The following is a 14280-nucleotide window of genomic DNA, read 5'->3' on the forward strand; positions in this document are numbered from 1 at the left end:
GGACCTCTGAGAGGCACTGGGGGAGGTGGGGGTGGGGGGGTGGCACCATCGGTATCTAGGGGCGGTTAGGATCACCATTGTACACCATTAAAACACCTTACACCCGAGACGTGTGAAGCCTCTGTCATGTTATTCCGCACTGCGTGCCGGCCTGCACCCCCATCCACCAGTTGCCCTCCCTGGGCCCCAGCCCCCAGGCACGGTAGTCCTGGATCTGGGTGTCCACATCCTCTGTGAGGCATGTTCCATGCAGGTGATATGTGTGTGTCGTCTCTCAGCAAACAGAGAGGAGTCAGACGATGACATAGATTGAGGAGCACCAGACGTCTCTCACAGGTTATCATCACCCTCCTGCCTTGTATAGGCGCCCGCTGACAGTGCCGACACAGGCCCATAACCCTGAAGTGATGTAACTGTAATGGGGGGGTGTAGTACAATGCACCACCAGAGCGGTCGAGGTATCGGAACAGCATTTTCAGCAATATGAAGCACTGTCTAATGACATCCTGGTTGGCCACATTGGCCTCATTATATCGGGTCGCAGCATCTGTCTCCAGCCTCCGTACTGGCACCATTAGCCAGGACCTCAATGGGCACCCCTTATCCAAGAGACAAACAATCACCCTGGGGTGCCCTTCGAAGACCCCAGGGACCTCCGATTATCCTGGGATGTAGCTGTTGTGCACGCTTCCTGGGAAGTGTGTACACACATGCATGATCTTGAGGTGGCGGTCGCACACAAGTTGAATGTTCAGGGAGTGGAACCCCTTCCTGTTAATGAAGAGAGCTCCTGGACCACCCGGTGCATGCAAAGTGACATGCCTGCCATCCATTACCTGCTGGACCTGGGCCATCCCGGTGATGGTGGAGAATCCTGCATGCACTGGCATATTGATGGACTTGGTTTGATTTGATTTGATTTATTGTCACATGTACCGAAGTACAGGGAAAAGTATTTTTCTGCGGCCGAGGGAACGTACACAGTACGCACATAGTAGACAAAAAGAATAATCAACAGAGAACATTGACAAATGGTACATCGACAACAGTGATTGGTTACAGTGCAGAACAAGGAGCCAAACAAAGCAAATACATGAGCAAGAGCAGCATAGGGCGTCGTGAATAGTGTTCTTACAGGGAACAGATCAGTCCGAGCGGGAGTCATTGCGAAGTCTTGTAGCTGTGGGGAAGAAGCTGTTCCTATGTCTGGATGTGCGGGTCTTCAGACTTCTGTACCTTCTACCTGATGGGCGGTCCAGATTAAAATGTATATAGCCAGCTTCCCAGGCAAACAAGGCATCCGTGACTTCATGGATACACTTCTGGGCTGTTGACTGGAATATGCCGCAAAAGTCTCCCCTCGATCCCTGCAATGATCCTGAGGCATAAAGGTTCTATGTTCTATGTTCCTCCTCCTCCATGTGGTGTCAACTCTAGGAGGGCATGGCACATATGCTGCACCTTCCCCTTGTTGAGACAGAGACCACTGTGGCACATGCTGTCTGACATCTCCTTGAACAACCAGCGACGTCTATATACATTGGGCTGTCACCGGCCTCCCTCGCTGGATCCCTCGCTGGCCTGATGGGTGCCTGGTCCTCAGGGTGTGGGGCGGAACCCTGCACATTGGTAGCCACACCTCGAACCTCTGTCAGCGTTGCTGCCGTCACCTTCTCCAGCATCTGGCCACCTGGCCTGCCATCAGCACCGTGAGGGCAGTTGCTGCGGGGTCCACAATATCATCCATCATGTGATATCTGTAAGGAATTGGAGAGGTGAGAGACAGACAATCAACTATGGCTTCCACCCCGGGACCCTCAAATCCCCCAAGTCTCCCCCACCCTCCCATTCCCTCCCATCTCACAGGGTGCCACCCACCTTACACACACACATCTGGCCATAGCGGGGGCCTCTGGGTTCCGTGCCCCAGTCCCCAGACCCCTGCCGGGAACATTACTTGGACCAGGCGCTGGTTCTCTCCCCGATCCATGCACTCACCTTCTGGTGGTGGGGATGTCCCGAGTGCTGAGCCCTGCTCCTGATTGTTAGCTGCTGCCTCTGTGGTGTTGATGCTTCCAGTTGATGCTTTACTTCAGGCAAAGTGTCCAGGCCTCAAATTCTGATTCGGATGCTAGGCAGCAACATTCGGCTGCGACATGGCACATATATCCACGGAAATGCACTTGGGAGCTGTGGAGTGCTCGCATTACGAGAATTTCCAATTCCCAATTAGCAATAGCCTTCAGCTATGCAGACAGAGGGCGCCACGGCCAGAGGGAGTTAAAGTGACCTTCACCATATTACCCCAGACTGGGCTCTGTCCTGAGGGTGTTCAGTGGGACAAACAGGCAGCAGTTGAAGCTGCCCCTGATGTGGAGATGCCGTCCACATCAGCTGCCTCTGGCATGGGTATACACGACCCAGAGGATGTCATTTTGGACCCACGCGGGTGCTGAACCCATGATCCCCCAACCTAGGGATGACCCCCCACTGATGGCAGCCGACCCTCCCCAACCAGGCGAGTCCCCCCAGGGCTCCCCCACACACCCTGAGCACTGGGCCAGCAGCCCTGATATCCCCATGTTGATTGCTTGATATCCAGGATGGCTGCACACCTCCTCCGATCCCAACAACAGCCATTGCACTAGATTCACATTTTAAAATCTGGTGCTATAGGGCACCCACGTGACCACTCACTGGGGAGTCGGTTAAATCATGGAAGGCCATTCGTTAGGAGATCTTTCCCATTAATGGGATGGAGATTGGCCTTAATTGGTAATTATTCGTTTCTTGCCACATGGAGGCGGGATCCGGATCTCGCACATGGGAGTGGCCGGTTAGATTGGAATCTGATCGGCACAAGGCACGGTTCCCAATTTTGGCCTCCCCGCGAACTAACTGGCTCTTGCGGATTCATTACCAGTGAGATGCGGCCGTTCAAGCGTGCCCCTTATTTCAGTCAGCTGAGAGGTGAGAAAGCAGGGGAAAAGGTAACACACCACCTCTCCCCATCAATAACAGGTCTTATTGCGCAGAAAGATCTATTGCAATCAGTGTTTCTGATTGAGGGTTCCTCAACCATCTTTGATTTCTTTCAGGATTGTTCTTCAGTTGCTGATACCTTACCTGTATTAATTGTTGTGAAAATGTTATGGATTTATGCAGTTCAAAGGAGGATTAAGGTTCCAGCGTGGTGAATTTTAAATAAATTTGAAGAGAGTATGAAATTATTATACATCTCCATTCACGCTAAAGATCCACATTGTTCTTATTCTCGTTTGTTATGTTTTAGTAGATGTAAATGGTTAACAGAAAATTATGATTGTTTCTCTTGTTCTGATGATGAAATACGCATAAAAAATGGTGCAAAATACCCAACATCATTAACGTGACTGTAATGTCCAATGATTTATTTGATCCATGTTTGATTATGCAATTCTGGTAACTGACTCTCGGACTTTTGCTTGATTGCTTTAGCCTGTGGGTGCAGCTGATGAGTTGAGAGATCTGAGAAAGTTCCAGAAAGTATCTGGGCTTCATGCCTCTTGAAACTCTGTGAGTTCTGAGATGTTTTCAACTTTTCTAGTTTTCAACAAGAGTCATTTCTGCATTGCTGTGCGATAAATGAGATAAATGAAATACAGAACAAACTGGTGAATAAATGTCGTCATTCAGATAGTTCGACAGAAAAAATATATGTAATCTAAAATCCAACCATAAACTTTCAGCACAAAGATGCAAAAATGGCTATTTTCCCAAACCTTGGAAATGAAGGGTAGCAATAAAGCTTGTCCAAAATGGACTTGGATACCTTGAAATGAAACCCCAGTATTGCTAGTGTCGGTATTACTGATTTTTACTGGAGACTTGACAATTTTGAACAGTTTTTTCCTTTGGGATAATATTGATAGATCAAAAACCTTTAATTGAATGTGAATAATCTCACTGTGTCAGTAAACCGTATCTTGCGGGTGTGAAAAGCTTTATTTATACTCTGTAGTAAAAAACATTGATATATCCAGGAATGCATTTTGAAGGTGTGCTATTTTCATTTCAACACAAGATGGTGATACATGTACTTGAATCTTGTACAGAGAAGGTTCCTCCAATCTGCACCACTAGATGGGCTAGGGAACTGTTGTGCGAGTCTGCAGTTTCTCTGCATAATCACTGGTAAATTTGCATTCTTCATCATAATCAAGGTTTGTTGTTCGCAAAACCTTACATTTTTGAAGCAAATATATAAACAAGCATCCAAATCTCATTTGGGAAAAGAGTGCTCAGTGCAAGTGAATCCCAAAGGGGGCAACACACTCAGATTGCCCGGGGGGCATGTAAACTTTCCAATATTAACAACTGTGCCTTATTTCAATTAATGCTCCCAGAGTTTCACCTGACACTCAGCCAGATTCATTACCTGATTGGTCAGCAGGATCACAAATCTGTTGGCAGGAAGCTTCAGCACTGGGGCCTATGGGAATGGTCACCTGCGGTCAGTGGGCGGAAGAATCTGGAAGTTTGGAGTGAGTGGCTGAGAGATTCCAGTGCAATTGGGGGAGGGCCAGGATCAGGGAGGAAACTTTTTGGGGTCTGGGATGAATAGTCTTGTTCCATCTCGCCCACAAAGTTCTGACAGAAATGGTACTTAAACCTTGCCTTGATGTCTTCTGGTTTGTCGGCTCCTCCTTCAGTTTTATTCATTCCATGCAAGGGCAGGGGGAATCCCAACGACTGGAATATTCTGGCCCATATCTTAAATTTGGTATGTGGTGTCATATCAATATGTTGGAATGCCAAGCGATTTGGGCACTGCTTATTGTCCATCCTTAATTGCCCTTGAGGAGGTGGTGGGAGCCACCTTCTTGAACCTTTGCACTCAATGTGGTGTAGGTACACCCACGGAGCTATTAGGAAGGGAGTTCCAGGATTTTGACCTGGCGACAGTATAGGAACAGCAATATAGCCTCAAGTTAGGATAGTGTCTGGTGGTTCTTCAGTGGGTTCCATACAGTGTGGGGATTTCTCTGTCTCTTTGGTAAAATCACATCATGGTGTTATTGAGGTCATTGAGCCATGATCTTTGCATTTAAAATAGGCCCCCAATTTCCTGAATCAGGAGACACAGCTGGCTGAAAACTGGTGAAGGTGAACGAGCATGAAGGAAGGAAAAGTGTACCTGGTGATACATTGCCTCAGCCTAATCTTAACCCCACTCTTGCAGCAAGCTGGCTGCGTGAAGGGAATTGAAATCACGACCTGATTGTCTAAGGTCTGAGGTGAGAATTATTCAGTACAGCAAGGCACTGCAGGCATGGTGGTTGTGGAGCTAACACATTTAGGAAAGGAAGGAGAAATAATTGAAGAATTAGCTGAAAAGAAAACACTAAAAAGCACCAAAGTGCAAATGCCCCACACTATTGTAAATCTAAATATAATAAAGTAGGGAAAAAAAAGCCAAGTGGTCAGACAGTCAGTGTCTGTGGAAGATTAAATCCATATGGGGAAATCAGGGTAGTACGCCCCCAAAATATAAAGATATATTTTTTAATTCTTGCGATAGTCTGATTACCAATAATTCATAATGAAATGAAATCAAAGGAAGTTTCAAATAAATTTATAAATACTTTTATATATTAAATCTTTTACCACTGTATCTATTATGGGCAGGACTCTTCAGACCCCCAGTTGTGTGTTTCTTGGCGAGTCTCTCTTCCCGCCGTTTGTCAATGGGATTCCCATTGAAGCCACCCCATGCAGCTGGGAAACCTATGGGCGGGTATGCACTGCCAACAGGAAAAGAGAATCCCAATGACTGGAGAATTCCGGTCTAGATTTTAAATTTTGTATGTTGTGTCATATTAATATATTGGAATGCCAGACAGAAAAAGATAACGGGCGCGATTCTCTCATGCCTCGCCGTATGGGTGAATCGCCGTTCGCGCCATTTGTTCCCGTGGCGCCAGCAGGCGATTCTCCGGCCTTGATGGGCTGAGCGGCTGCGCGGAAATGGCAGAGTCCCGCTGCTGCCGTTCAAACCTGGTAGCTGCCATCGGGAACTCTGCACGAAGGGTCGGGGCACGGCCTGTGGAGTGGGAAAAAGCTTCCTTCACCGGGGGGGGGGGGGGGGGGGGGGGGGGGGATCATGTAGACATCATGACAAGGAAGCCACAGTAAGTTGCTTCTTAATTAAGTTAATGTTTTTCTTACCTCACCATACTCTGTAAATATTCTGTGGGAGCATAACAAGACCAAGAATATCATATGGTGGCAGCGATTGAAAGAACAAGTATGGAAAAGTCTCTGTCATTGCTAGAACATTATGAATAGGTTGCAGGTCTCATCCAAGCATAAGCTTTGCTCAATTAGCGCCACAGATTTCCCTACATTGGTCCACATTAGACCTTGTGGTGGAGCTAAATAGTGAGCAGGTCAGTACACTATTCTACACAATTGGTGGCTGTGCAGATGATATCCCAGTCAAACAAGGATCAATGAAGAAACATCCACATATGATGAAGCAATAAAAGCACTTGGTGCCACCTTCAATCTGCAAAAGAATACCATTGTTGAGCAGGTTAAATTTAACAAGCATACCCAATGACAAGGGTGACATGTTGATAGGTTTAACAATGATCTGTATAGACTGAAAGGGAACTGTGAATATGTCAGCTTAAAAGATGAACTAATCAAGGACAGAACTGGTTTTGGTGTCTTGCATGAAACATTGTCTGACGACCATGTGCAGTCGAGAGATAATTTAACTAAAGACAAGCTGAGGTCAGGAAGAAAAATTGACCTGTTATTCGGTGACAGGGAGAAACATTTCCGCAAAACAACTGACTTGGTGAAGTATGATAAAATGAAAAGCAGTGAGGTGGCTGTACAAAAGCAGGGGAGACAGGAAGAGGGTCTATCAACCTTACCAACGAACCATAATCATTATAGGCACAAAACCTGTCCTGTCAAAGAGGCCAAATGCCATTTTTGCAGGGAGAAGGGTAATTTCCAGGCTATAAGTCGCAGCATGAAGCTTCTGCAGACCAAAAAGATAAATCTTTGAAAGTTGGTAAGTTCCATGAAGTAGAAGATATCAACGATATTGTGATGATCTTTTTTTGGAGAGATTCAGAAACCAAGTGGAAGCTCCTGGAGTGCAGATAACCTAGCAGAAGAAAACAAAGATGTGCTTTCAGTTAGCCACAAGTGTAGACGCCTTTAATTCCAACAACGCGATCCAGAAGGCTGTTTTAGCCTGGTGTTTGCAGATTGGCTGACATCAGTGCTGACTTGATTTGATTCACTTGGCTGGTGGCCAATCAATTAGCCAAAAAGGCTGTATTCTGCTCGGCAACAGGCGGCGATTGGATATTTTTCCTCTGCGGTGCTTTTCAGTGCCAAGGCTGGTCTTTTTCATTTCACTTTTTGTTCTCAAGCCTGGATGGAAGAGTTCCAGTTCTCTCTCTCAAAGATCTGATGAATTATTTTTTTAAATCCAGTGATTTCACCCGGGACCGCTGCTAGCACCTCAGCGGTCCCGGAAGACGCTGATTTTGTCATTGTAGGCCTCCTGCTAATTCTCTGTTTGAGCCGGCACTTAGCTGCTGAAACGGAGAATCCAGCCCGAGTTCTCTTCAGCCATCACAAATGCAATCATTCATTATAGGGAGCGAAAAGGTCACTGAAACTAAAGAGTTCTTCACTCTGAAACGGGGAAGCCTTGACTAACTTACATCTGATTTGTGGAGTAGAGGAACTGGAAAGCCGAGACAATCAGCCTAAAAACTTTAGAATTTCCACAGTTGCTCACAGAACTAGGAAAGCTGAAGACAGCCACACAACATCACTCTACATCCTGAATGAAGCCAGTGTGTCTGTTTACACCCACACTTGCCAAAGGTAAGGAAAGAAATTAACTCAACATTGAAGAAAGAGGATATTTCATTGGCGACAGAACCAACAAACTGGTGCTCTGGGATAGTCCCAAAGCCAAAAACCAACGGATCTGTCAGGAGTTACATAGATCTTACATAGATAAACAAAGCAGTGAGAAACAAAGATCTTCCTATGACATCTGTGGATGAGAGCTCAGGAAAATTGGGAAAAAGAGCAATCTTCACAAAGCTGGATGCAGATTGTAGTTTTGTTTCAACAACCTATCCTTCAGCATCACGTCAGTGCAAGAAATATTTTAAGAGGATAATGTCAAGCATTCCTAGGAGGACTGAATGGGATGTATATCGCATGGATGATGTCCTGATCCATGGATCCAGTCAGACAGGACATGACATGAGAGTGTGGGCTGTGCTGCTATGCCTCCAGGAATCAGGACTTAAATGCAGATTCACGCAGATGACTGTCAAGTACCTTCGGCATATTGTGGATGGACTCAGTGTCAGAGATGATTCACAATAGAGAAGAACAATCAAAGGAGTTTCCAGCTTTTTAGTACATGTCTGAGCTCTAGAGCTTCATGGGTATGGTAAATGGTAGCACGGTGGCACAATGGTTAGCACTATCGCCTCACACCACCAGGGACCTGGGTTCAATTCCGGCCTTGGGTGAATGTAAGAAATCTGTACATTCTCCCCGTGTCTGCGTGAGTGCTCTGGTTCCCTCCCACAGACCAAAGATGTGCAGGTTAGGTGGATTGGCCATGCCAAAATTTCCCCTTAGTGTCCAAAGATGCCCAGGTTAGGGGCGGATGTGGGGATAGGGCGGGGGAGTGGAAATAGGTAGGGTGCTCTTTCAGAGGGTCGAGGGGATGAATGGCCTCCTTCTGCACTGTAGAAATTGCCTAACCTTTGCTGTCATCAGTGAGCTATTACATCAACTGCTATGACAAGATGCTACTGGGAGGAAGCACAGCAGAGTTCTTCAGAGAAAATCAAAGAAATACTGATATCACCTGATATTTTAACTCAGAAGTACCCATTATCGCTGCTGTAGATGCATCTCCTACAGGGCTGGGAGCTGTACTCTTTCAGATTCAGACAGATGGAAAGCATAAATCAGTTTTGTGCAAATCCTGTTCACTGACTCACAGAGACTAGGCAGAGATAGGCAGTGATAGAGAAAGAAACATTAGCTGCTACAAGGACTTGTGAGAAGTTTTCAGATTATTTTCTTTGTCTCCACTTCAAGATAGAGACAGACCACCAACCCTTCATGACACTCTTAAATTCTAAGGATTGAGCAAAAATTTCATTTCATTTCATTTTTCAAAATGCCTGCACGAGTACAACGATTCATATTGAAGATAATGATGAGGTTTGATGCATGTTCTGGGAAGGCAGCAGAATACAACAGATGCTTTGTCCTGGCAAAACCCAAACAAGGTGATGTAGCCTTTGTCAAAGAGGTAGAAACTTAAGCTTCGGCAACAACCTCAACTCCACCAGCAGCAACTTAGCAACTAAATTAAATCAGAGATGCACAGAAATCTGATGAAGAATGTGTTCAGGTCAGACTTCACTGTGGCGAAGGATAGCCAGCAAACAAGCCATATAATCTCATTCTCAGACATTACTATGAATAGAGAGGACACCTCAGTGTAGTTGGTGATTTACTCATCTGTGACTAGAGTTTGGTCATTTTGAGAGTTCTGAGACTTACTGCATTGATTGCACAGAGGATATTTAGGCATCATAAAATGTTGAGTCAGAGCAAGATAATTCTGTTTGGTGGCCAAGTCTCTTAAAGGCATAGGAAGAGATTCTGTTGAACTATATTACTTGTGCTTTTCACCATCTGGAGACAAGGGAACCTTTGGTATAATCTTCCTTTCCATCACGATCATGAGAACATCTTGCGATAGACCTCTTCCAACACAGAGGCAAGATGTTCTTAATCAAAGTGGATTCCTTATCAATCAAGATAGGTAGAAGTCAAGCTACTGCAGGGTCACACTTCAGAAGCAGTGATTACATCAATGAAGGAGATACTTGCAAAAGTACCTTTGGGACTCAGGCCGGCCGGCCGACCTTCTCATCCCATGCCGGCTGACCTTCGCGACCCACTTCTTTCATCGGGCAGGATTAACAAAAGTCTGTGAACACGCATGAACAGACTCAAAAACAGCTTCTTCCCTGCTGTTACCAGCCTCCTAAACGACTCTCGTATGGACTGTCCTCATTAACACTACACCCCTGTATGTTTCACCTGATGCCGGTGTTATGTAGTTACATTGTGCACCTTGTGTTTCCCTATAATGTATTTTCTTTTATTCCCTTTTCTTTTCATGTACTTAATGATCTGTTGAGCTGCTTGCAGAAAAATACTTTTCACTGTACCTTGGTACACGTGACAATAAACAAACTCCAATCCAATGCTGGCTGACTTTCATGACACACCATCATTTCTTATCTTTAATGCGACAGGTGAGCCTGCTTGGTCCTCATGATCTCACTTGCTTTGTCATTCAATGTTATATTTCTACTTAGGACTCCAGCTGATGATTTAAGTTCTCGTTGCATCCTTTGACAAAAATCAAGAGGGTTGTCCTCAAACTTGCCATCCTTAGTCTTCAAATGCCTTTGAAGTTTTGAGGGTTTTAAATGTTTATTTGCCAATACTTCCCTGTATATAACACACACGGGCTTTACATTCTGATTTGCATTGGTAAAATTAACAAAACCATACTTCAAGAAATAATTTTTATACTGCTTTGTTCCTGATACTGTTCACCAGAGGCCCTGGAATTTCATAGATAGAATTTACAGTGCAGAAGGAGGCCATTCGGCCAATCGGCTCTTGGAAAGAGCACCCTATCCAAGCCCAGACCTCCACCCTATACCAGTAACCTCACCCAACACCATGGGCAATTTTGGACACTAAGGACAATTTATCATGGCCAATCCACCTATCTACACATCTTTGGGCTGTGGGAGGAAACCGGAGCACCCGGAGGAAACCGACACACACACGGGGAGAACGTGCCGACTCCGCACAGACAGTGACCCAAGCCAGGAATTGAACCTGGGACCCTGGAGCTGTGAAGCAATTGTGCTAACCACTATGCTACCGTGCTGCCCTGTATACAGGGATCTCTGTATACAGCTCACATCAGCACTGCTTTGTCCTGCCGTGGACTCTCCTATGAAGCTCTGTCGAGCAGATTTAGTTGTGAGATCCTGGCCTGTTTGTGTCTCTGGCCCTCTCTTCCTGATTACATCTTCAGTTCTTCACACAGTTCTGTTGCTTGCTTGTTTGCCAAAGCACGAATGTACAGGGCATGTGACACCAGTGTACTTGCCAGGCGTGTGACCTGCTCTTTGTCGCCCCTTCTGGCAGGCAGACTCCATCGTTTGCATTAAAGTTCGGTCACAGCTGGCACTCTCAACTTAAAAGCTAGTTGTGGCCGGAATTCTTAAAAGCCTGTTTTGGTCATTGGGCGGTTCTCCCGCGATCCGGAATGACCCGACTGATTACTCTCCGACCATCTCGATACCTGCCAGTGACAGACCCTGAGTTTAAAAGCCCTGCTGTATATTGTACTCACTGAAGGTAGGGTGGATCTTTATACTACTCGATAAAATACGGATCAAATAGACTGCTTTGTCCTTCGATGTTGTTAACCTTCTTGGGTGTTATTGTAATGACATACATCTAGGCCAGGGGGAACATTCCATCAGACCTCAAAATTACACTACAGTTAAGTAAAGCTCTGATTGGAATGTATCTAGATACATGAGTTCAGTCTTGGGCATCAAACCTGAAGGATATCTGGGGCGGGATTCTCCGACCCCCTGCCGGGTCGGAGAATCGCCGGGGGCCGGCATCAATCCTGCCCCCGCCGTGTCCCGAATTCTCCGGCACCGGAGATTCGGCGGGGGCGGGAATCGCTCTGCGCCGGTTGGCGTGCCCGCCTACCCCGGAGATTCTCCGGCCCGCAATGGGCCGAAGTCCCGCCGGCGTGGATCAAACCACCTACCTTACCGGCGGGAGCAGGCGGCGCGGGCGGGCTCCGGGGTCCTGGGGGGGAGGGGGCGCGGGGCGATCTGGCCCCGGGGGGTGCCCCCACGGTGGCCTGGCCCGTGATCGGGGCCCACCGATCGGCGGATGGGCCCGTGCCGTGGGGGCACTCTTTTCCTTCCGCCTTCGCCATAGTCTTCACCATGGCGGAGGCGGAAGTGACCCTCTCCCCTGCGCATGCGTGGGGATGACGTCAGCAGCCACTGATGCTCCAGCGCATGCGCGGACTTCCGCGGGCCGGCAAAGTTCCTTCGGCCCCGGCTGGCATGGTGCCAAAGGCCTTCCACACCAGCCGGCGGAGCGCCAACCACTCTGGCGCGGGCCTAGCCCCTCAATGTTAGGGCTTGGCCCCTAAACGTGCGGAGACGTCCGCATCTTTGGGGCGGCCCAACACCGGAGTGGTTCACGCCACTCCCATCACGCTGGGAACCCCCGCCCTGCCGGGTAGGGGAGAATCCCGGCCATTGTCCTTGAAGAAGTGCAGCTCAAACTCACCAGAAGGATAACTTCAGTATCGATGATTAAGGGATGATTTAATTTTGTTGTTTAAGATGCTTGAAGTATTTTATATGGTGCGTGGGATAGACTAGAGAAGCTATCTCATCTGGTAGGGTAGTCCACAACTAGAATGCATAATGCTAAAATTACAGCTTCACTATTCAGGGGGGATTTCAAGAAGCACTTCTGCACACAAAGGGCAGCAATCCAAAACATTGTTGAGGGTACAATTGAAAATTTAAACTTGTTTTGGTCGAGTTTTTTCAGCAAGGGCATTAAAGAATATGGAATCAAAACAGATAAATAGAGTTGATGGACAGATCAGCCATGACTTAACTGAAAGAGAGAACAGGCTCGAGGGGCTGAATGGTCTACTGCTGTTCCTTTGTATCTTTTTGCTCTCCACCCAGCCAATGGCTAAAGCCGAGGCAGCAAAGTTGAAAGTGTACCTCATCGAAAATTACGTGACATATTTGCCGAATGGAACATTTTGATGCTCAGTGCGAGTAGACATTTGATTTAAAGGTTTAGGCAAATCCGAGTTCAAAGTGGACTCCATCGGTCCCCAGTCACTAAGATGGATTTTGATTTGGCAATTCTTGCTCATTTAAATATTGCCAATACTATACCTGACAACAAGGCCAAACTACCTCCATCCTAAATAATTTTTCCCCGTAGTAACAATGAAAACAATTGCTGAAGCTAGCTGTGTTGAGAAAAAGTAAAATGAAAAGTTCAGAAATGCTCGATCAGCCAGTGCCAATATATTTTGATTCACGGATGAGAGAATAGGACTTGAAAATCAGGTATAAGTCACAGAATTCTGTGGTCACTACAGGATGAGGGAATATCCATGACTACAATTTCCTAGATATGTAGTATAACTGTTGAACCGACACACGTGGATGCCTGGTCCCTCTCATGCAGAAAGAGACCTCTCCTGAGATGACATCAGTAATTTCCTTCTCAGCCTTAGAAAAGCAAACATTTGACAGAGTCAGCAACTGGGCTTATGTCCAACAAAGGGTCAGATTAAAACAACACTTTCTATGAATTATTTCTGTTGTTTCCCCTTGGAAATCGCTGATTTTAATCGCTGGCTGTGTCTTCAGCTGCCTCGGTTCTAAGCTCTGGAATTCCCTCCCTGAACCTCTCCATTTCTCTGACTCGCTTTCTTTGTTTTTAATCCTTAAAGCCAAAATCTCCTTGCCCTCATATCTCCTTATGTGGCTCGATGTCACATTTTGTTTTATCGTGCTCCGGTGCTGCACCCGGGGATGTTTTATTACAGGAAAGAGGCTGTATAAATACAGGTTATTGTTCAAATGCAGATTGACTGTTAATATAGGGAAACAAATTACATTCGATCCATAAAGGCAACATTCAGAAAGGCATTCTGAAACATTTTCTAAGATCGTTGGTAACTTCATTGTTGTATTTTACACTCAATGAGCCAGAGTTTTCCATGCCACCACCAGCAGCAACATGTTCAGCCTTTGCTGCTATTGTATGTTGGAGAGGCCATAACTTCGAGAGTGTGTTACCCCGAACGTTCACCACTTCAAAGGGCAAGTACAGAACCAGTGTAAACATGGACTAATTTCCCCCTAATTAAGAATTGATTGCACTTCAAAATTTTACCTCTGTATTTCCAGTTGTAAAGAGCCTCCTCTCAATTTGCCAATACTTCACGAGCATGTCCATATAAAACCTCAGAAGACCAGAGATGGTGATTCAAAATGGAGGTTTATTTCCAGTCAAAAGAAAAGGCCACAACGCGGCATACAGCACATGGATCCCAACCGGGACTGC

This window comes from Scyliorhinus canicula, chromosome 15, assembly GCF_902713615.1.
Source record: "Scyliorhinus canicula chromosome 15, sScyCan1.1, whole genome shotgun sequence".
Classification (NCBI taxonomy): Eukaryota; Metazoa; Chordata; class Chondrichthyes; order Carcharhiniformes; family Scyliorhinidae; genus Scyliorhinus; species Scyliorhinus canicula.